The sequence below is a fragment of the Bubalus bubalis genome, chromosome 12 (genome assembly GCF_019923935.1).
Source record: "Bubalus bubalis isolate 160015118507 breed Murrah chromosome 12, NDDB_SH_1, whole genome shotgun sequence".
Taxonomy (NCBI): Eukaryota; Metazoa; Chordata; class Mammalia; order Artiodactyla; family Bovidae; genus Bubalus; species Bubalus bubalis.
Window position 1 is genome coordinate 86,324,675 of NC_059168.1, and position 24,875 is coordinate 86,349,549.

General features: G+C 45.1%; 1 protein-coding gene across 10 annotated transcripts in view; it reads right to left on the reverse strand.

The window, feature by feature from the left end:
• The window catches only part of ATP6V1C2 (ATPase H+ transporting V1 subunit C2), an 88,717-nt gene that overhangs the window by 29,532 nt on the left and 34,310 nt on the right, over positions 1-24,875 (reverse strand). The gene's annotated exons all lie outside the window — the stretch shown is intronic.

Here is a 24,875-nt window from a genome sequence, read left to right on the forward strand (position 1 = left end):
CACTCCAGTATTCTTGCGTGGAAAAATCCATGGACAGAGGAGCATGGTGGGCTGTAATCCACAGGGTCAGAAAAGAGTCAAACATGACTTAGCGACTAAACAACAACAACAAATTGCTTTTGTAATTAGAAAATTAAAGCTCTTTAAGTCTTCAGAAAACATACTGAAGGCTCCAGAAAGTTTAAGAAAAGATAAGAAAGTAGGAGATGCAGAGACATTTCCATTTTCTGTGGCTCTGCCACATGTACGATTTTTGGCCAAATTTATTTAATCTCTGTGATCCATAGTTCCCTTCTTTGTAAAATGGGATGATATCCATTTTGAGGAATTGTTATAAATGTTAATAGAATAAATGGCAAAGAGTGTCCACTCCTGGAAGCCCATCAGTTAGAATTGCAGGAGGAAGCAAGCCAGTCACATCAAAGTCTCCGACGATCCACATCTTTGCCTCGGGCCCTCTCCTGGTTCTCCTGGCTCCCAGGAGGGAGCGGCTGTTGGCACGGAGGAGGAAGAGGTCACTGAATTCCAAGTGGAGGACGACTCCCCAGCTGTGGCAGGCACTGGCCATGTGGCCACTCAGAGGATGGCCCAGGGGCCTAGGGTCCAACACACAAAACTGAGGCAGAGGACACCAAAAGGCCCCAGGTTAAAGGAAGAGAGAGAGAGGAGGGAGGGAAAAAAAGAACAGACTAGTGGGGAAAGCAACTTGCTTTGGTATCTAACCATTATCTGTTTGGGGCCAAAAAACTGATGAATACAAGTATAAAGTAATTAACCAAAAATGAACAACCACGCTCTCCCACCCAAAACCATGTTTCATGCGCTTCACAGGTCAACATTTTCCTTTTGTTGACCAGGTGCCAATTTCTATATCACTGTTATTGAATCATCTCAAGAATTCTCGAAGATGGGTATCATTCCCTTTTCCAGATGGGGAGACTGAGGCCCAGAGTAGTATTAATAATTTGCCTCCCAACTATCCAGTCTGTCTGTGGGGCCCACAGCTCTGGGCCACCTGGGTTTAAAATCTCCACAGATGTTGGCATTTCTTAGGATAGTAGTTCTGCCTCTTCCTAATGATAGCTGGGGCAAGGGACTGAGCTAATCTCATCCTGTTTCCTCGGCAACAAGGCGATGACACCCCTCCTCTCACAGAGTTTGGAACAGTGCATGTAAAGAACCAGGCCCCGGGAGTGTGTGATAAATACCTTCAGGTGTGCAGCCTGATGGAAACATTCAGGCTCCCTGCCCTCTGGCTCCCCAGGCAATTCAAGAGGAGACGAGGAGGCCGTGAATCCTGTTCCCTCCCAGTTCCGGTGACCCAATTCCTCTCGCCTCCTACAGCCTACAGGTGTGACAACATCTGTCCTTCTACCTGGGTTTCTGCACCATTCCCTGTGATTCTCCAACAGTCCTCACGCACTCACATGCCCCTTCATGAAGAGTCTTTCCTCAAATTATCCTAATTGGAGTGTGTTTTCTGTTATTTTTTTACAATGTATTTATTTTTGGTTGCAGTGGGTCTTGGTGGCTGCGTGGGGGCTTTCTCCAGTTGTGGCGAGAGGGGCCTACTCCTCGTGGCAGGGTGCAGAGTTCTCATTGTGGTCGCTTCTCTTATTGTGGAGCCCGAGCTCTAGGCACACAGATTCAGACGGCCTGGTGCACAGGCTTAGTTGCTCTGCAGCACCTGGACTCCTCCCAGACCAGGGATTGAACCTGTGTCCCTTGTATAAGTAGGTGGATTCTTATCCACTGTACCACCAGGGAAGTCCCAATTCTGTTATTTGTTAGAACCCTGATTCTATCAACTCATTTGTTCATTCGCTCATTCATTTAGAAAATTCCAGATATTAACCAGCTATGTGCCAAGCACGGACTAGAGTGCTGTGAATGCAGATGCTGTGAACCATACAGCCCCTGCTCTCAGAGAACTTCTTTCTGATGCTGTCAAGGGTTCCTCTTTATCATGATTATAGTGACAATGCAGGTTGCTGTCTTTTATTATCATATCCTCAGTCATGCTTTGAGTATTGTCCTTACATGAGGGTTCTAACTCCAGCCCCAAGGGCAACCTTTTGGTGCATAGCAGCTGTTCAGGAAAGGTTTGTTGAATGAATAAATGAATGTCAGAGCACCTAAATAACACACGGGCCTCCTTCTCAGTAGACCTAAAAGGAGAACCCACTTGCCACTCTGTTAATGACTATTTGCTGTTTCCAATTCTAGCCTCTGCTGCTGCTGCTAAGTCGCTTCAGTCGTGTCCGACTCTGTGCGACCCCATGGACTGCAGCCCACCAGACTCCTCCATCCATGGGATTTTCCAGGCAAGAGTACTGGAGTGGCGTGCCATTGCCTTCTCCGAATTCTAGCCTCTATGAAGTTTTTAACCATAACAAGTATGGTGGCACACCTGCCCCCAGGCATGTACACCACCACGGAACATCTCAAAACAGCATGGTCCGACGAAGCTTAACTGCTGGAAGAATTGCTTGTTGCACCTAACAAAAATGTCCCTGACTTAGCTGTGATCATTAACCACAGGCATCAGTGAATTGAGTATTGCTAAATCAGAACACTTTTCTCATGGAAAGGAATATGAGAGTCTAGATGCTGTTTAAAATTTTTTTTTCATTATACAGTTTATTGTAAAAATTTAACATGTCATGTTAGAGCTTCCTCATTCCTTTCATTAACTGCATAATATTTCATTGCAAACTTGAGTCATAACTAATTTGCTCTATTGAACATTTGGGTTGCTTATGTTTTGATGGATTTTGCAACAAAACACACACTTTGCCCATTTGTACAGGCACATAAGCAGAGACATCTCTCTGTTCACAAAGGTCTATATAGACAAAGCTATGGTTTTTCCAGTAGTCTTGTATAGATGTGAGAGTGGACCATAAAGAAGGCTGAGCACCGGCATATTGATACTTTTGCACTGTGGTGCTGGAGAAGACTCTTGAGAGTCCCTTGGACAGCAAAGAGATCAAACCAGTCAATCCTAAAGGAAATCAGTCCTGAAGATTCACTGGAAGGACCAATGTGGAAGCTAAAGCTCCAATCCTTTGGCCACCTGATGTGGAGTCGACTCACTGGAAAAGACCCTGATGCTGGGAAAGATGGAGGGCAGGAGGAGAAGGGGACAACAGAGAATGAGATGGTTGGATGGCCTCATCTACACAATGGACATGAGTTTGGGCAACTTCCAGGAGACAGTGATGGACAGGGAAGCCTGGCATGCTGCAGTCCATGGGGTTGCAAAGAGTCAGATATGACTTAGCAACTGAACATATGTAGAATAAATGGCAAAAGAATAACTACTGGGATAAAGGGTGTGAGCACTTAACAATGTTAACCGATAAGGCCAAATTATCCTTCAAGTATACAGAGCCAATGTACTGTCAAGTGCCTACCTCTTAAACCCTTGCCAACATGACACATTATGTATCTTTTTAATCCCTGCCAATCTGACAGCTGAAAAATTCTGTCACTGTTGCTCTGACTTGCATGTTTGATCATCGGTGTGGCTGGACAGCTTTTGATAGGTTTATTGACTCTACAAATGACTATTTTCTTCTGTTAATGGAGTGTTCATATCTTTTGTTGGTTTTTCTACTGGTTTCTTCATTAAAAAAATTTATTTATAAGGGCTCTTAGGAGTTTCAGGGACTCAATTCTTGAGACACTGTTTTGAGCTAGGTAACATCCCCATTTTAAAGATGAAAAAATTAATACTTAGAGAGCTAAAAATCACCTTGTATGAGCTATAAGTGTCAGAGCAGAAATTGATCCTAAATCTACATGACTCTAAAGCCTTGCTCTTCAGTGGTAGTCTGGCTAAACTAAACTAAAGCTAAACACTGGCTCCTTCCTCTAAAATACTGGGCAAAAACTTATTCTAACCCATAAGGGAAGATATATGCTGCTGCTGCTGCTGCTGCTAAGTCGCTTCAGTTGTGTCCAACTCTGTGTGACCCTATAGACGGCAGCCCACCAGGCTCCCCCATCCCTGGGATTCTCCAGGCAAGAACACTGGAGTGGGTTGCCATTTCCTTCTCCAATGCGTGAAAAGTGAAAGTGAAGTCGCTCAGTCGTGTCCGACTCTTCGCGACCCCATGGACTGCAGCCCACCAGGCTCCTCCGTCCATGGGATTTTCCAGGCAAGAGTACTGGAGTGGGTTGCCATTGCCTTCTCCAAAGATGTATGAATCATATCTTAATTAAAAAAACAAACTGCAAACGGTATATAACTTGACTGGGGTGTTGGTTAAACTGACGTACCCAACAAAATTCATCAACCAGTTAATTCAAGATGTGCACATTTCACTCTATGTACATTTTACCGGATTAAAAAATTGTTTTGATCGCCAACAGGCACATGAGAAGCAAGTGAGCGTGAAAAGATGCCCAATATCACTAATTATTAGAAAAATGCAAATCAAAACTACAATGAGGTATCATCTCACACCAGTCAGCATGGCCATCGTTATAAAGTCTACAAAAGACTTCCCTGGTGGTCCAGTGACGAGGACTCCCTGCTTCCAATGTGGTGGGCCCTGGTTCGATCCCTGGTCAGGGAACTAAATTCTGTACGAGTTTTCATGCCACAACTAAAGACCCTACACGCTGCAGCTAAGACCCGTTGCAGCCAAGTAAATAAATAAAGACTGTGAACCAAAACTCCTGAAGTCCATACGCTCTAGAGCCCATATTCTACAACAGGAGAAGCCACCACAGTGAGAAGCTTGTGCACTGCAACGAGAGTAGCCCCACTTGCTGCGATTAGAGAAAGCTGCACACAGCAGTGAAGACCCCAGTACAGGCAAAAAATAAAATAAAATAAAAAAACAAAATTATAGTTACCATATGATCCTGCAATCCCACACCTGGGCATATATCTGGAGACAGTTCTAACTCAACATAGACACTCACCCCAATGTTTGCACTATTCAATAGCCAAGACATGGAAGCAACCTAAATGTCCATCAAAAGATGAATAGATAAAGGTGTGGTCCATATATATACTGGAATATTACTCAGCCATAAAAAAGAATGAAATAACGCCATTTGCAGCAACATGGATGGACCTAGAGATTATCATATTAAGTGAAGACAGAGAAAGACAAATATGATATAATATCACTTATATGTGGAACCTTTTTAAAAAAGTGATACAAATGAATTTCTTCACAAAACAGAAACCAACTCACAGACAGAAAACAAACCTATGCTTACCACAAGGGAGGAGGGAGTTGGGGAGGGATAAATTAGGAGTTTGGGACTAAGATATACACCCCTCTATATATAAAATTATAAACAACAAGGACCTAATATATAGCACAGGGAACTATATTAATACCTTGTAATAACATATAATGGAAAATAAACCAAATCACTTTTCTGTACACCTGATATGAACATAGTATTTTAAATTAAACTTCAATCTTAAAAAAAAGAAAGAAAATTTACAACAGATACTATCTGTTCAAGTCACCAGTAATGGGAAGATGAATAGCATGTGTCTCTTGATATGATGTACTGAGAAGAACACAACTTCACTTCTGGGGTATTCCTGCAAAAAGTGCATAATCTGTATCTCATCATGAGGAAACATCAGACGAGTTTAAATTAAGAAGCATTTTACAAAATAACTGACTTGTACTTGTCAAAGCAACTCAACGTAAAAGTCAGAGTCTGAATGACCATTCCAGTTTAAACAAGGCGAATAAGACATGACAATTAATTGTGAAAAACAGGGAGACAACTTAATGTTTACCATTATCTAAGAAAAATATGAGATTTTCTTTTGTTATTAAGGACACTATTGGCTAATTGGTGATATCCAACTAAATCAGTAAATTACAATAATACTGTATTCCTGATTTTGATCATTGTATTAAGGGACAATGTTAGTGGCAGTCCTTGTTTTTAGAAAATATAAAGTATTTAGAAGTAAAGGGACATTATATCTGCCAGGAGACTTCAGAAAAAGCAAGTGAGAGAAGATAAAGTAAATGTGGTAAAGAGAAATTCTTTGAATAGTCTTGCAATTTGGAAATTAGCTCAGAATAAAACATTAAACAATATTTAAGCATGTACAGTACCTAATTCCACTTTTAAAAATTATATGTCAGTATATACCTAAATGAGAATCCTGACACGATTCTGGTAATATGAAACTGTTAATACTGGTTCCCTTCAAGATGGTAAAGTGTCCTGCCTACAATGTGGAAGACCCAGGTTCGATCCCTAGGTGGGGAAGATCCTCTGGAGAAGGAAATAGCAACCCACTCCAGTACTCTTGCCTGGAAAATCCCATGGACAGAGGAGCCTGGCAGGCTACAGTCCATGGGGTCGCAAACAGTCAGACATGACTGAGCAACTAAACTTTCTTTCTTTCTTTTCTTTTTCAGGTGTACAATAACAGGGACTTTCCCTTTAAATGTTATTTCTGTAATGTCATGCTTGAAGTGATTAAGATGTATATTACTTTGGTAAGTAGAAAGCAAAAGAAAAATAAATAAACATAGCAGCATTATTTACAATTGCCAAAAAAACCAATCCAAGTGCTCATCAATGGATGCATAGATAAATAAAATGTAGTATTACTCATATAATGGAAAATTGCTGTTGTGGTTGGTCACTAAGTCGTGTCTGACTCTTTGCGACCCCATGGACTGTAGCCCACCAGGCTCCTCTGTCCATGGGACTTCCCAGGCAAGGATACTGGAATGGGTATTCATTTCCTAATCCAGGGGATCTTCCCCACCCAGGGATAGACCCTGCATCTCCTGCATAGCAGGTGAATTCTTTACTGCTGAGCCACCAGGGAAGCCCAATAGTGGAATATTATTCAGGCTTTAAAAGGAAGGAAAGTGTGCCACATGGTACAGCAAGGCTGAACCTTGAAGTCATTATGCTAGGTGAAATAAAAAGATAAACACGGTATGATTCTGTTTATATGAGGTAGTCAGCATCAAATTCACAGAAGCAGTAAGTAAAATGATAGTTTCCAGGAGGAGGGAATAAGGAGTTATATATAATGGATTAACAGAGTTTCGGTTTTGCAAGACTTCTGAAGTGGTGATGACGGTTGTACAGTGATGTGAATGTACTTAATGGACTGAACTATTTAAAAAATGATTAATATGGCTGTAAATAGGAGAGAATTCTAGGCATACAGAGGTGTCGCAAGCACCAGGAAACTGTCTCCCCACCTAGACAACAAGGACACTCGCCGAGTCTGTCTGATGTAGCCATTTCGGAACTCTGGAAACTACTGAAGGCCAGCAACTTCCAGGGGGAAGCTCAAACCATAAAACTACAGTTACTCTTGGTCACTTCCAGCTCTTAGCACAGTGGCAGCAAGCCCTCGGAACCCGCAGCCACAGGCAGGCATCTGTGTGTTCCTGGAGCAATTTGCACACAGTTTGGGGGAGCCAGGGTGGGCAAAGGACACTGTCCTCCAAATAGTGAAGAATCTGTGCTCTGATTGCTGCTTCTGATCCCAGAGGTGCAAACAAAGAGGGCGGGCACCCCTGTTGCAACCTCCCCACGTTGTGTTGTTGCAAGCCCCTCTCCCTCCAGGTGTGAGGCAGGGCAGGGAGGGAACTGAGAAGGAAGGGGGTCTTCAGGAGCTGAGCAGGCAGAATCCAGACACCTGGAACAGCAGAGATAAGAGTCGGGAGAGACGGAGTTGCCCGTGTCCAGGTGTATGACGGACACATCCTGTCCTCCCTTTCTGCAAACACTCTGGGGCACCCCTAGCACTGCTGATTTCTGGGCTCCAAGGGCACCCAGAGTTCCCACTGCCCCTTCAGGTGGATGGTGGCTCAAGAGCTGGGAGCACCGCCAGGCAGGTGTTCTGAGATTTCTGTGTCCACCAACTAACCCTCCTGCAACCTGGAACTCATCTGACTGACCAGCATGCAGGGTCCCAGGGCTCTTCCAGGCATGGGGCTGTGGGTGGGAGAAGGCTGGCCCCACTAGACAGAAGTGGAGAAGGCCGCTGATCCCCATGCACCCGAGCACACTCCCCCTCCCCGGGGCTCAAGCCCAGATGAGATGCTTCCTAAATAGCGTCTCCAGTACAGACCGTGCACAGCAGAGCATCCCTGCGGGCCACGCTTCCATCCAGGCGCTCGGCTGGGCCATCTGTACCTACCTGCCTCACCCCTGTTCTGAAGGAGGGACTGGGTCTCCTATACCCAGTTCCCTTGTAGGGACAGCGTGGCTATCAGGTTCCGAGGTAAGGAGCACAGGTCTACAGGGACATGAAAGAGAGGGTATCCACCCGACTCCAGGGTTTTCTGGATAATTCGGGCAGTGCAGGCTAGGGTTGGTCTAGTTTTCAGAAATGACCCCATGCCTGGGAGGAGAGGGCCAACGGGTAACAGGGAGGGCAGAGGCCATTTCCATAGCCTCTGACACAGAGGAAAACAGTGGCTCCATCTAGCGAGCTGTCCTGAGTCCTCATGTAACAGGAGGGAGGGGGACAGGGCACAACTTTCTGAAAGAATGACCTAGCCCAAGGGGACAACATAAACCGATTAGAACCAAATGGGTCCAAGATGGCAGACAAGCTGACTTTAATTAGACCTTGATCCTCAACAAGGTTTTTCCAGTAATCATGTATGGATATGAGAGTTGGACTATAAAGAAAGCTAGCACCAAAGAATTGATGCTTTTGAACTGTGGTGTTGGAGAAGACACTTAAAAGTCCCTTGGACTGCAAAGAGATCCAACCAGTCCATTCTAAAGGAGATCAGTCCTGAATATTCATTGGAAGGACTGATGCTGAAGCTAAACTCCAATACTTCGGCCACCTGATGGGAAGAACTGACTCATTTGAAAAGACCCTGATGCTGGGAAAGATTGAAGGTTGAGGAGAAGTGGATGACAGAGGATGAGATGATTGGATGGCATCACCAACTCAATGGACATGAGTTTGAGCAAGTTCTGGGAGTTGGTGATGGACAGGGAAGCCTGACAGGCTTCAGTCCGTGGGGTCACAAAGAGATGGATGTGATTGAGTGACTGAACTGACTCGCCCTCTGAGATAGCCCACACTCTGTCTGTGGAGTGTGCTTCTCTCCAAATCTGAATTAAATCCACTTCGTACCTATCACTTTATCTCTCACTGAATTTTTTCTGCAATGAGACATCAAGGATCTGAGCTTGATTAGGTCCTGAAAACCCAGGAACCATGGGTTTTGGCTGGGTTTGTGTCCCAGCCACATGGGTTGAAGTCCCAAACTAAAGCCCACTCAGAGGACACATGTAAGATTCACCTGGCTCCACAGGACAAAGGAGGGGAAGCCCCAGGAGCTGAGCAAACAGGCTCAGGGAGGCTAATAACTGCTCCGCCCCCTGCCTGCTTCCAGCCTCCCCACCCTGGTCCCTTCACTGCGGGCCGTACTAACCCTGCACCCTGCCTCTAAAGCAAGCCTCCCTCCTCCACACCAGCTGCTGTCAGCACACCAGGGGCTGTCGGGACCCTCTGTGGGAGACCCATACCCCACACCTCCCCATACACAGAGCTACTGCCTGCAGCCAGACTGAGGCCCTGGGGAGAGAGGCCTAGAAGCTCCCACTCAAGCGGGCCCCCGCTGCTGACTCAGGGCCCCCCCCCCCCCCCCCCCCCGGGGCACCTCACCCCCTCCTTTGTCTCTCCACTTCCTCCTCAGTCAAGGGACATGCCCCGCAGCAAAGTCATCAGGAAAATGTGAGCAGAGCAATTCAGAGACTTTGTTTTTAGAAACAAAAGATCCCCCGTGAGGCCTCTGGGAGGTCCCTGCTCTGGGGACTCTGGCCCCATTTATGGCTTACTGTGGATCCTGTCCTTGCTTCACAGAAACTCTGAGTTTCAATAATAGATGGATATTCCCATTTTAGAGCAATTCCATTCAGCAGAGTCACCCATCCCCTCCCCCACCACTCAAACCAGAACTTGCTCTAGCTTTGGGCACCTTGATTCTCCCACATCACAGCATAGACATTCTTTGTGTGTGTGTGTGAGTGTGTGTGTGTTAGTCACTCAGTTGTGTTGGACTCTGCGACCCCATGGACTGTAGCCCACCAGGCTCCTCTGTTCATGGAATTCTCCAAGCAGTAATACTGGAATGGGTAGCCATTCCCTTCTCCAGAAGCTTTTACTGACCCAGGGATCGAACCCAGGTCTCCTGCATTACAGGCAGATTCTTTACCATCTGAGCCATCAAGAAATTATTGGTCCTCTTCAAAAAGCCAACCTACCCTCGGAGAAAATTTGCCCTCTAGAGGAACATGGAGGGGGAAGGCTCCTCGTTCTGAATTGGTGCTAAAATGCTCTGAGGTCTTATAGGAGTAACTGGGCAGTTCTGCTAATACTTAGCTGATGATGTCTAAGTTCTGGAGAGTGCTACAAGTCAACCCACCAAGGGCTTCCCTAGTGGCTCAGTGCTAAAGAATCTGCCGGCCAACGCAAGAGACTGTTAGGTAGTTAGAATAGGAAACAGGAGTCCAGAATGGCCGTGGCTAAAAGACAAGGAAGTAAAAAGCCTGGAAAATAGAACAAAGGAAGGTCTGAAGACAGCAGTGAGGACCTCAGGTAGAACAAACAGCACTCCTGGCTAGCCCAATTTACATAGGGCAGGCCCAGGGTGGGAGGAAAAAACATATAAAAAGAGGAGCCAAAGGGCCAGGGACCCCCTCTCTTCTCTTTGAGCGTCTTTGGGTCGGCATGCCCTCGTGCCTCAAGGATGGATTTTCCTGCTATTTTCTAAATAAAATTGAGCTGTAACACGACCTGTAACACTGACCTGTCTAAGAGCTATAACACAGTCTGTTCGAGACCTGAGAGCTATAACACGGTCTGTCCGAGAGCTATGACACGCTGTGGGCTCTAACGTTCATGGCTTCAAATTTTTGTTGAGACAAGACAGAACCGAGGAGGAGAATGCACTCGCCTGACATCCATAGGCAGAGGGGCCTGACGATGTCTAAGTTCTGGAGAGTTTGCTACAAGTCAACCCACTAAGGGCTTCCCTAGTGGCTCAGTGCTAAACAATCTGCCAGCCAACGCAAGAGACGAAGGAGACTCAAGTTCGATCTCTGGTCTGGGAAGATCCCACATGTTGTGGCGCATCTAAGCCAGAGCGCCACAACTACTGAACCTGTGTCCTAGAGCCTGGGAGTCACAGCAGCTGAGCCCAAGCACTCCAGAGCTTGTGCTCCACAACAAGAGAAGCCACTGCAATGAGAAGCCCACGCTGCAACAAACAGCCCCCACTCTCAGCAACTAGACAGAAGCCCAGGCAGCAACGAAGGCCCAGCACAGGCAAAAACAAATAAATTCAAACTATTTTAGAAAGTCACCCATCAAGCAGCCCAGTCACCGTGCCCAACCACAGGGATCCCAGGACTCACAAGTGAAGAGTGTCACCAGAAGGGTGCAACCCACAGCCCTCCCAGAAGACGCCAGGGCGACAGCAGAAGGGCAGATCACAAATGGGAGGATAGAAGACTCAAAACTGCCTCTAAGTGTGCTTACTCAAGCTGGTGATTGAATAAATCCATATTCAAACAATCCCACATCATTTTCATTTTGCCAGGGAAATGAACAATGGTTTCTAAAGGCACTCAATTGACAAGGGTCTGATGAAACGACCTGTTCTTGCAACCTCTCTGGAAAACAATTTAGCAATATATACAAACAACTTTAAATATGTCTCCATCCCCTGAATCAGTAATTAAACAATTTAGCAATATATACAAACAACTTTAAATATGTCTCCATCCCCTGAATCAGTAATTCCACTTTCGGAAGTGCAATTTTAGGAGGTAACCAAAAATGAAGACAGAGGTTTATGCCAAGATGCTAATTAAGGTGGTAATTATAGTAGAATCATCTGTGCTTGATTACCATAAAAAATAAAATGAAACAAGCCCTCCTCCCCCATTAAAAATCCTTAACATTAGAGTCATGGGAGTATGACCATAACATAATCTGCCCACCCAGAATCACTGCATGGAGTCACAGCTGGAAGGGCCTTTAGGGACCAAGGTGAGGTAGGGACTTGCCTAAGATCGCACAGCTCCTTGGGAACTGACCAGGACAGAAACAAGGCCTCTAGGACAGCTTGATCCTCCCTGGGAGGGGACTGCAATGGGTACTAGGTTTTCTTTGAGACAACATTCTGGAATGTGATGGTGCAAAGGCTGGACTGGGCTTCTCAGGTGACTCGGTGGGTAAAGAATGCACCTGTAATGCAGGAGACACATGGTTCAATCCCTGGGTCAGGAAGGTCCCCTGGAGGAGGGCATGGCAACCCACTCCAGTATGCTTGTCTGGAGAATTCCCATGGACAGAGGAGCCTGGTGGGCTATAGTCCATGGGGTCGCAGAGTGGGACACGACTGAAGAGACTGAGCATGCATGCAATGGCTGGACTACCTTGTAAACACACTGGAGACGAATGAATTTCATACCTTAAGGGAGTGAATGTAACAGTGTGTGAATTATACCTCAATTAAAAAAAAAAAGTCTCAGCCTTGTTCTTGGCTTCCAGGGTAGAGACCCAGCCTGGAGAATGTCAAGGACTGGTTTGGCCCCTTATGCTGGATATCGTCACCTTCCCCAGAGTTCCTTGGCTCCACCCTCTTCTTTCCCATCACCACTATATTTTAGCTACCAGAAATCAGCCCAGGCCCGGCCCTGGGTCACTGTCCTAGGCAGGTCATGCTGTCTTTGTCCAGATTTCCTCCAGCACCCCACTCTGGGCTTTCTTTGCCTCTCCCAACCCAGCCTCCAGGTGTCCATCCCTCCTACGGCAGCCAGGGGGATCTCTAAAAATACACATCTTTGCATGCCATTGTATTGCTTAAACTCTACCAGTGATTTCCCAAGAAGTTCAAATATTGACGTTCATACTCCTTAGCAGAGTTTACAAGAACACCCCGCCCTGTCTGGCCTCCTTTTTCTCCATCCTCCTCCTCTCCCTTGCCCTTCCCAGGCCAGCCTTCTGGAGCCACTTGGATGCTACTAACTCTTTCTAACAGCCCAAGTGCCCCTTCCTCAAGGCAAGGCACCCCTAACAAGTACAGTTAGCATTGGCAAACACCCCCACCCAAAACTGGTTGCTTTCTGCACTCAGCAAAAAAACATACTGCGTCCGCTATGCACCAGGCACTGTTATGGGAAACAGTAGTGAACAAACAGACCACAGCTGCTGCCTTCATGGGGTGGACACCAGGAACCTCCCTCCTCCATATAAATGATCACAATGCAAAAGTGCTCTGGTCGCCACTAAGCAAAGAGATCTCTGAAAGTTCATTACTCCCGCTATCGTCAGCTGCTGCAAAATACAGGGGCTCTGAGAAAACACACAGATGACCAGCAGATCCTGGCTGCCCAGCTGGACAAGTGCCTGAGGATATGAAGCAGGACATCAGTCCAGCGCTCCTCAGAGCCACAGGGCTCCCTGTCTTTCCTGCTTCACTCATGTCCCACCTAGGATCCAGATGGCCTCTTTACTCCTTCACCTCATCTCCCAGAATGTGACCTTTCCAAAGAATGAGCATTTCTTTAAAAAAAAAAAAAAATCAGTATTCTTGAGAATTCCCTGGTCCAGTGACGAGGACTGCCTCCATACTTCCACATAAGGGGGAAAGGGTTCGATCCTTGGTTGGGGAACTAAGATTCTGCAAGCTGTGGCATGGTAAAAAAAAGTTAAAATAAAAATCAGTATTCCTTATTTATACAAAATAGTATTCAATGCAGCTGTTATTTCAAGCTTAGTCCAAGCAAGGAGGCCATGCCCTGGGACTCCATGATCTGATCTGGCCCTCCTCCAAGCCATACCCATCCCCCAGGGTCAGGAAGCGATGCAAAGGTTTAAGGGTCACAGTTTGGGTACCAAGATCCTAGCTGCCTCAAGGATTAAGTATTTACCCAAAAGAAATGAAAATTTGTCAATACAAAAATAGCACATAATACATGGGTACTCACAACTTAAACAGTCTAAAACTGGAAATCTTCCAATGGGTAAATAAATAGACTATGGTTTACCTATGAAATGCAATACTACTCAGCAGTAAAAAAAAAAAAAAAAAAAAAGGAAAGATTAATATACATACCGCAGCATAGAAAAATCTCAAATAATGAGGCAGAGTGGAAAAACCAAACCAAAAAAAGAATACTCACCATATTGTTCCACAAGTTCTAAAATATGTGTGTACTCTGACAGTGGTAGAAAGCAGATTAGTGTTGAAGGAGGAGATGCAAAGAGCTTCTAAGGGTAACAGATATGTTCACTACCTTGGCTGTGGCGATGGCTTCACTGGTGTATATACGTCAAAACTCATCATTCAAACTGTACAGCTTAAAAACCTGCCATTTATTGCACATCATTTATGTCTAAATAAAGCCACTTAAAAAAAAAAAAAGCCCACACTACATTGAGGCTGCATTTCTTACCTACCAGGTTTGTAATGATCCCAAAATTTGACAGCACACTTGATTAGAAAGATTGTAGGAAAATGGGGGACTCTTAATTCCACTGCTAACGGAAATTCAAAATGGTCAGAGAAATCTGATAATGTCCATTAAAATTACGGAGCCACCTGATCCAGGACCCAGCAATTTACTTTCGAGAATTCATCCTGGAGATACACATGCATAATTGTATGTGCAAAGGAATGATGCAGGAGCAAGATTATACCCTGCGGCACTGTTGGTAACAGGCCCCCTTCTCCATAAAAGTGAATAAGCCAAGTGTCCACCTCTAGGGCTGACTAATAAACCTCCCCCACGTCGAATGCATGGTAGTTTAAAACCAAGAAGGCTCTCTATACACTGATGGAGAAATCTCTCCCAGGATACACTATTAAGTGAAAAAGAACCAAGATGCTAAACATAGGGATTATGACTTTGTATTTGAAAGTATGTTAGTCACTCAGTCACGTCTGACTCTGTGCAACCCCATGGATCCCACAGGCCCATCAGGCTCCTCTGTCCATGGGATTCTCCAGGCAAGAATACTGGAGTGGGTTGCCATTTCCTTCTCCATTGTATTCGAAAAGGGAAAAAATAAAAATATATGCTGGAATTTGCCTCTACTTGCATAAAGAAGCATCAGAAATGTATCCAAGCAATTCATACAAGCAGCTTCCTAAGCAGGGGCTGGGGAGGGCTTGGATGGGCAGGGTTTAAGGGAGACTTCTCATGTAAAACCTTTTATATTGTTTTGCCTTTGATACATGTGAATGTATTACCTATTCAGAAAACAAAAACAACCTTGTTATAAAGGTTGTTTTAAATATAAATATCTATATTTATATTTAAAAGATATTTTATCTTTTAAATATAAATTTAGAATCCCTGGCCTTAATATTTCCTAGAAGTACGTTAGGATCCAATGGGCTAATAGCCATATAAATGCTATTGATAACACAGGTCCTCAAAGTCAGAAGCCCACCTGACTCAGGATTACAATGAGTACTTCCTTAAAATGCAGATTCCTAGTTCCTACCCTAAATGAACCTAATCAGCATCCCTGGAGGTGATGCCCCAGGACCCATAAATTTTTCAGGTTCCCCAGCGGATAGAACAGGTGCTAGAAGAGATGGCCCACTACCATGAGATGGACGTGTACCCAGTAAATATTGACTCAGCACCGGCTCTGTGCCAGGCTCCACTCTAGGAGATGCACACAGAAATCTGACTTAGGGCAGATATTCCATTAGACACACAAACAAGGAGAGTATTAAATAGTGGTGCTTTCCAGGTGGCGCTTGTGGCAAAGAACCTGTTTACCAATGCAGGAAGTTCGATCCCCAGATCAGGAAGTTCGACCCCCAGATCAGGAAGATCCCCTGGAGAAGGAAACAGCAACCCACTCCAGTATTCTTGCCTGCAGAATCCCACAGATAGAGGAGCCTAGTGGGCTACAGTCCATGGGGTCGCACAGAGTCAGGCACGACGGAAGTGACAGCATGCATGCACACGTGGAAGGCAGAGAATTAAAATAAAGGACCTAGAGGGACTCGGCCTCTGGAGGAGGTGACATTCTAACTGAGATGGGATGAGGTCAGGGTCCGTCCCCTCCCCCCCCGCCCCCCCGCACCGTCTTCAGTGTGGAGTGGCAGGTGGGGGCCTTGTAGGCTGGGGGAACGGGTTGTGCAAGACCAGATGGAGCCAGCATCACGGGAGGTGATTGGGCCAGTGAACCTTGAAGGGGACACCCAGGATCTGATAGTTAGGGGTCTGGGAGCCAGTCAAGTGTACGTGTTTTCTACTGTGGGCACTGGAAAACCACGAGGGGTCTTCCAGCAAAAAAAAAAAAAAAAAAAAAGTCACATATTGTTTTTTAAAAAAGATAACTGGGGCTGCTGTGTGGGCAGTGATGAAAAGCGAGCAGGAGACACATCAAGGGGTTGTTGCAAAAATGCAGAAGGCGTTGAAGGTGAACTGGAGGAAGGCAGAGCAGTGGATGGATACAGGACAGGTTTGGGAGGCGTAGGCCATGGGGCTCAGTCCTCACTGGGGTCTCAAGGGGATGGTCAGAGACGAGATGCCCAGACTGTTTGCTTGAACACAGGTGCCTGGACCCCAGGAGCCTTTGACTGAGGTGGGAGAGACCACAAAAGAGGAGAAAGGACATATATAAGCTGTCCATCGAGAATGACATGAAGCCAGTGCCCAAAAAAGAACCATTTAAAGCTGCTCCTGAAGCCCCTGAAAACAAGTCTCGTGAAGAGTGTGATGTGGACAGGGCCGGGCTGAGGTCTGGAGAACCGTTGCGTCATGGCTCCCAGGAGCTGGCCTGGGTCTAAAATGAAAGGACCTGGTGCTACATTTCCCCTCCAGAGAGTCACCCTGTGAGTTTCACAGTGTTGCCTGAGGCTGGCGCTCGCCTCCTACACAGAAATCAACAGCCCTCCTTCCCCGCAGGTGACTTCTGGCTTGGTGAGAGCTGCTGGGAGCTGGCTGGCGGGCTGTCAACGCAGCGACTGTCCCACCAGGGCCTGAAGGAGGAGACAGAGCCAGGGCAGGAAGGCAAGAAGTTAACAGCCATCTGCCCAGAAGAGAGAGAAGCAGACTGACCAGGTGAAGGCCTGATGCTCATCAGCTAAGTGGCTGAACTCTGAGAACATCAGGGTTCTCATCTAGAACATGGTGAGGATCTCATGAGGGAACACAGAAATGGTGGTGGTGGTTTAGTTGCTAAGTCGTGTCCGACTCTCACGACCCCATGGACTGTTGCCCACCAGGCTCCTCTGTCCATGGGATTCTCCAGGCAGGAACACTGGAGTGGGTTGTCATTTCCTTCTTCAAGGCATCTCCTCAACCCAGCGAGGGAACCTGCATCTCCTGCATTGGCAGGCAGATCCTTTACCACTGAGCCACCAGGGAAATGGAAGGCAACGAACACAGTGCCTGGCATATGGCATACAACAGGCAACCAAAGTGTTCAGTTCAGCTCAGTCGCTCAGTCGTGGCTGAGTCTTTGCAACCCCTGTGACCTCTAGCCTCCCTGTCCATCACCAACCCCCAGACTCTACCCAAACCCATGTCCATTGAGTCGGTGATGCCATCCAACCATTTCATCCTCTGTTGTCCCCTTCTCCTCCTGCCCTCAATCTTTCCCAGCATCAGGGTCTTTTCAAATGAGTCAGCTCTTCGCATCAGGTGGCCAAAGTATCGGAGTTTCAGCTTCAAGATGAGTCCTTCCAATGAACACCCAAGACTGATCTCCTTTAGGATGGACTGGTTGGATCTTTTTGCAGTCCAAGGGACTCTCAAGAGTCTTCTCCAACACCACAGTTCAAAAGCATCAATTCTTTGGCGCTCAGCTTTCTTTATAGTCCAACTCTCTCATCCATACATGACCACTGGAAATACCATAGCCTTGACTAGACGGACCTTTGTTGGCAAAGTAATGTCTCTGCTTTTTAATATGCTGTCTAGGTTGGTCATAACTTTCCTTCCAAGGAGTAAGCATCTTTTAATTTCATGGCTGCAATCACCATCTGCAGTGATTGATTTTGGAGCCCAGAAAAATAAAGTCAGCCATTGTTTCCACTGTTTCCCCATCTATTTCCCATGAAGTGACCGGACCAGATGCCATGATCTTAGTTTTCTGAATGTTGAGCTTTAAGCCAACTTTTTACTCTCTTCTTTCACTTTCATCAAGAGGCTCTTTAGTTTCTCTTCATAGTTTAGTTTCTGCCATAAGGGTGGTGTCATCTGCATATCTGAGGTTATTGAGATTTCTCCCGGCAATATTGATTCCAGCTTGTGCTTCATCCAGTCCAGCGTTTCTCATGATGTACTCTGAAAATAAGTTAAAAAAGCAGGGTGACAATATACAGCCTTGACGTACTCCTTTCCTGATTTGGAACCAGTCTGTTGTTCCGTGTCCAGTTCTAACTGTTGCTTCCTGACCTGCATACAGATTTCTCAAGAGGCAGGTCGGGTGGTCTGGTTTTCTTGAAGAATTTTCCACAGTTTATTGTGATCCACACAGTCAAAGGCTTTGGCATAGTCAATAAAGCACAAATAGATGTTTTTCTGGAACTCTCTTGCTTTTTCCATGATCCAGCGGATGTCGGCAATTTGATCTCTGGTTCCTCTGCCTTTTCTAAAACCAGCTTGAACATCAGGAAGTTCAGGGTTCATGTATTGCTGAAGCCTGGCTTGGAGAATTTTGAGCATTATTTTACTAGCATGTGAGATGAATGCAATTGTGAGGTAGTTTGAGCATTCTTTGGCATTGCCTTTCTTTGGGGTTGGAATGAAAACTGACCTTTTCCAGTCCTGTGGCCACTGCTGAGTTTTCCAAATTTGCTGGCATATTGAGGGCAGCACTTTCACAGCGTCATCTTTCAGGATTTGAAAGAGCTCAACTGGAGTTCCATCACCTCCACTAGCTTTGTTCATAGTGATATTTCCTAAGGCCCACTTGACTTCACATTCCAGGATGTCTGGCTTTAGGTGAGTGATCACACCATGGTGATTATCTGGGTCTTGAAGATCTTTTTTGTACAGTTCTTCTGTGTATTCTTGCCACCTCGTCTTAATATCTTCTGCTTCTGTTAGGTCCATACCATTTCTGTCCTTTATTGAGCCCATCTTTGCATGAAATGTTCCCTTGGTATCTCTAATTTTCTTGAAGAGATCTCTAGTCTTTCCCATTCTGTTGTTTTCCTCTATCTCTTTGCATTGATAGCTGAGGAAGGCTTTCTTATCTCTTCTTGCTATTCTTTAGAACTCTGCACTCAAATGGGTATATCTTTCCTTTTCTCCTTTGCTTTTTGCTTCCCTTCTTTTCACAGTTATATGTAAGGCCTCCCCAGACAGCCATTTTGCTTTTTTGCATTTCTTTTTCTTGGGGATGGTCTTGATTCCTGTCTCCTGTACAATGTCACATACCTCCGTCCATAGTTCATCAGGCACTCTGTCTATCAGATCTAGTCCCTTAAATCTATTTCTCACTTCCACTGTATAGTCATAAGGGATTTTATTTAGGTCATACCTGAATGGTCTAGTGGTTTTCCCCACTTTCTTCAATTTCAGTCTGAATTTGGCAATAAGGAGTTCATGATCCGAGCTACAGTCAGCTCCCAGTCTTTGTTTTGCTGACTGTATAGCGCTTCTCCATCTTTGGCTACAAAGAATATAATCAGTCTGATTTCGGTGTCAACCATCTGGTGATGTCCATGTGTAGAGTCTTCTCTTGTGTTGTTGGAAGAGGGTGTTTGCTATGACCAATGCGTTCTCTTGGCGGAACTCTATTAGACTTTGCCCTGCTTCATTCTGTACTCCAAAGCCAAATTTGCCTGTTACTCCAGGCAACAGACTTTGACTTCCTACTTTTGCATTCCAGTCCCCTATAATGAAAAGGACATCTTTTTTGGGTGTCAGTTCTAGAAGGTCTTGTAGGTCTTCATAGAACTGCTCAACTTCAGCTTCTTCAGCATTACTGGTTGGGGCATAGACTTGGATTACCATGATACTGAATGGTTTGCCTTGGAAACGAACAGAGATCATTCTATCATTTTTGAGATTGCATTCAAGTATTGCATTTCGGACTCTTTTGTTGACTATGATGGATACTCCATTTCTTCTAAGGTATTCCTGCCCACAGTAGTAGATATAATGGTCATCTGAGTTAAATTCACCCATTCCAGTCCATCTTAGTTCACTAATTCCTAGAATGTCGATATTCACTCTTGCCATCTCCTGTTTGACCACTTCCAATTTGCCTTGATTCATGGACCTAACATTCCTGGTTCCTGTGTAATATTGCTCAAAGCGTGGTGCCTAGCAAAACAGAGAAGTGACAACCAGCAGCATCCCCAGACACTTCTCTGGGGACTCAAGACCAGAACAATATAACAGAAGCACCAGAGAACATCACAGGGAGTCATAACCATCACAGACCTTTGTGATTCAGCAATAAGAGTAGCAAAGTGCACCAAGATTAGAAACATGGACAGTGGATATGGAAATCATTGATACTTTTGCACCAACAGATATATATCAACTCTATACAAGGAAAACTAGAGACAACATCCGTATAAGGCATCCATATAGGCACCCATATAACACGTAGAAAAAGCAGCAAAGAAAACTTCAAATTTCCAAAGATAGAAATAGCACTTATCTCCTTTTTTTATTCTCTAACGACAAAGCAACAAAAGTACAAAACAAAAACAGAAACAACAACAACAAAAAACTCAACAGTCTAGAAGTTTTATAAAGGTTAAAAAACTTGCAGAACACATAGAAAAAAATTGATAATGAAAATTCCACATGCCAACAATTATGTAATATGCTGAGAAAAATCCATTACCTTAAACATCACAGAATGAAACAAAAAGAACATAAATGAATGCAGCACATAAACCAGTTATGTTTGCAGAAAAGAGCAAGAAAACAAACCCAAACAAAGCAAGAGGAAGGAATGAAGATAAACGCAGAAATGTGAAAATTAGAAATCGTAAGAGTGTAAGATTGATTTTTAAAAATTGAGGGAAAAAAGCTGCTTCTCGTAAAGAGTGAGATAGGTAAACTGTTGGATGATAGCCTATCAAAGAAAACACCAAAAAAAAAGAGAGAGAGAGATTAGCAGAGACTATCACAAAACACGAAAATAGCTGATTCTATGCAAATAACTTGGAAAAGTCAACAATGTGGATTATTTTTGAGGAAAATGAAATTTACCAAAATTGATACACTTCTCCCAAAGAGGAAACTCGAGAATCATGGAAATTTGGAGGAACAGAACTACTCCTAAAAGTGCAGCAAGCCCCAATACCTCAGAGTGACGTATTTTAAACTTTCGAGAAACGGATCATCCCATCACCATTTAAAGCAGCAGTTCTCAGTCTCAGCACCGAGACCAGCAGCATCAGTATCACCTGAGAACTTGCAGAAATGCAGATTCTGAGGTCCCGCATCACAGCTACTGGATCAGAAATTCTGGAAGGAAAGCCCAGAATCTTCCATATGATTCTGACCCACACGACACTCTGAGAGCCCCTGTTCAAATGTGCTGCACCCAGGGTAGTCTCCAGCAGCACCAGTATCACTGGGGAGCTGGGAAAAAATGCAGAATCCTAGGCTCAGCCCAGACATGCTGAGTCGGACTCTGCGTTTTGTCAAGATCCCCAGGGGACTCACGTGTCTGAGAAGCACTGCCTTCAGCTCCGGGCTTCCCAGGTGGCGCTAGTGGTAAAAGAAACTGCCTATCAATGCAGGAGACCTAAGATATGGGGGTTCAATCCCTGGATTGGGAAGATTCCCTGAAGGAGGGCATGGCAACCCACTCCAGTATTCTTGCCTGGAGAATCTCATGGACTGAGGAGCCTAGTAGGCTACAGTCCATCCGGTTGCAAACAGCTGGACACAACTGAAGCGACTTAGCACGTCTACAACTCTAGGCCAGGGCTGTGCAATAGAAACAGAACTGAACCAGATGTATCATATAAAATTTCTAGTAGCCACATTTTAAAAAATAAAAGAAACTAAATTGATTTTTAAAATATATTTTATGGACTTCCCTGGTAGCTCAGTGGTAAAGCATCTGCCTGCCAATGTAGAAGACACAGGTTTGATCCTGAATTGGGAAGATCCCCTGGAGAAGGAAATGGCAACCCACTCCAGTATTCTTGCCTGAAAAATTCCTTGGACAGAGCAGCCTGGCAGGCTACAGTCCATGGGGTCGCAAAGAGTTGGACATGACTTAGTGACTAAACAACAAAACACAGATCAACAGACTGACCATTAATGGGCGAGTTGTTGAATTTGGATCAAAGGTCTATTCCCCTCTACTCCCCCAGCCCACCCAGTTCTTTCCAGAACCTTGTGTCTGGGCATGTTTCCTCATCTGGAACATGAAAGAGTTAGATTAGATCTCTAAAGACCTTGTCAGCTCTAATATTCCAGGATTCTTTCTTCTGTTCATTCATTCAGCTGGTTTTCAGGAGCTTACAGTCTAGCTGGGAAGACAGTCTTCCAATGACACCACAAGAAAATATACAAAGGCGCCATGGAGGGTGTTATGAAGGAGGGGACAGGTGTGCTCAGTGGTACTGGGTTGGGCAAGAAGCTCATTTGGGTTTTTCTGTACCATCTTACAGAAAAACCCAAATGAAATTTTTGGCCAGCCCAATACTAGTAGAGTCTGAAGGTGGGGGCTGAGGTTGGGAGAAGAGTCTGGGGGAGCTGAAAGGGGGGAAACAGGCAATAACAGGGAGAGTAGAATGTGGGGAAGGCTAGTCATTCCAGGGAGGAGGAAGTCGGCTCACATGCAGCAGGACGACCGAGCCCTGAGGAAAGCATAAACAGGCATTCAGCTGGTATTTGTCCAGCCAATCTAAGCTGCGTCAATGCAGATAATCTTGACCTGATATTCTTGCAAGGGCAGAGAAGGGAAGTTTGGGTAACATATATTGTTTGTCTCTGCTGCTGCTGCTGCTAAGTCGCTTCAGTCGTGTCCGACTCTGTGCGACCCCATAGACTGCAGCCCACCAGGCTCCACCATCCCTGGGATTCTCCAGGCAAGACCAATGGAGTGGGTTGCCATTTCCTTCTCCAATGCATGAAAGTGAAAAGTGGAAGTGAAGTCACTGAGTCGTGTCCAACTCTCAGTGACCCCATGGACTGCAACCTACCAGGCGCCTCTGTCCAAGGGATTTTCCAGGCAAGAGTACTGGAGTGGGGTGCCATTGCCTTCTCCGTGTTTGTCTCTAGAATGCCCTTTGAAGAGCTGAGTCTCTAAGACCTGCATCACTAAACACACATCCACACTTGGATATGGAAACTTTCATCAGCCAGCCCGCACAGTCAGCTTCACAGAACCACGTGGTTAAAGAAAATCCACCAGTGACTCTGCAGACCAGGTAATGCTCTCAGGGGCAGGTGACAGTCACCAAAGCACCAAAGAAACTCATGAGGTGCCTCTGACAGCCCAAGTGCCAGTGAAATGTAATATTTTAACCAGCACCACAAAACAGGCTAAGATACAGAGAAGAAGGAGGGCTCTTTCAAGGGGAAAATCATTTGGTTTCTCAAATGTTCATGAATCAAAATGTAAACACAGGGTAAATTACCAAAGACGGTACGGGGCAATCAATCAAAAATAAAAGGAAGGCTCCAGTAAGCAAGCAAAAGCTGCCTTCCAGCTACACGGAAAAACACTCTAGTGCCCCAGGTAAATAAATAATAAAAGGATGTGGAAACAGTACACCTTGAAAACTCCTGATCCTTCTTTGCTCTCCTAACCAGAAGCAGTGCTGACGGGTTCATGCTGCCTGGGTTACATTCCCGGCTAGGCTTTATTTATCTAATAACACTTGCGTCCTTCTGACTGAAGCTGATCTCTGTATTTTATCAGTGTTTCCCATTATTTTACCCCAAGCTCCAGCATTAACCCCCAAACAAAAGTTATCTGACCTCTAGACTGGATGAATGCTAGAAATAAGAATTTCAGGGTGTTCAGTCCACACCACTTTTCTTCTCCTGATAGGAAGGCTCTTGGGAATATGTACCCCCAAGGAAAAAAATACAACAAGGCACAGTGATTGTCATTCTGCCATACCTCACTCTGTTTGTATATTAAAAGAAAAAACTCTTTAATTCACTCAGGTGCTGTTTCACAATTACAGCTTTAATCTGCCTTGCTCATTATTTTCTTAAACACAAGTCATTTGTGTAACCAATAGGCACAGGATAAAACTCTAATGCTTACTGAAAAAAAAACCAAACCAAAAAACAAACAAAAAAGGAAAGTGGAAGTGATAATAATCTAAGGTCACAGAATTTTATGAGAGGTAGAAGGGGCTCTGGTGAATAAGGAAGAACTTAAAGACATGCACCTTTTTAAGGAAGAAAACTGGTAGCAAAGGTCTAGAAAAATTAAAATGTTGACTAGCTGTCATTTCTACAGCAGGCCTAGGGACAATTCACACTTTTCCTTTCTTTTTTTCTTTTTTAACAATTTACTCTCCTTAGGCCAATGCTGCTGCACCTTCACTGCACAGCATCCTGCTGTTTGTCAGGGCTGCCAATAAAAGGCATCGCCAGCCCAGGATAGGGGGCTAGGCTCCTCAGTATTTGTTAGACCCACCTCCCCATGGGGTGAAGCAGCCGTTGAAAGGAGCTGATATTAAGGGACCAACCCACTTGTTTCTTGGATGTCAGTGATTCTTAGAACACGTCCTGGGATTTGATCACTCTTGATTCAACATGATTTGACTCCCCTTCACTCTTCCCTGAAAGCACAGAGATGATCACTACTATCCCATTTTACAGATGAGGAAGGTGAAGGCTTTCTTTCTCGAGGACTGTGAGCTACAAACTGCCTGATGATTAGGATTGCCTTTTTGTGG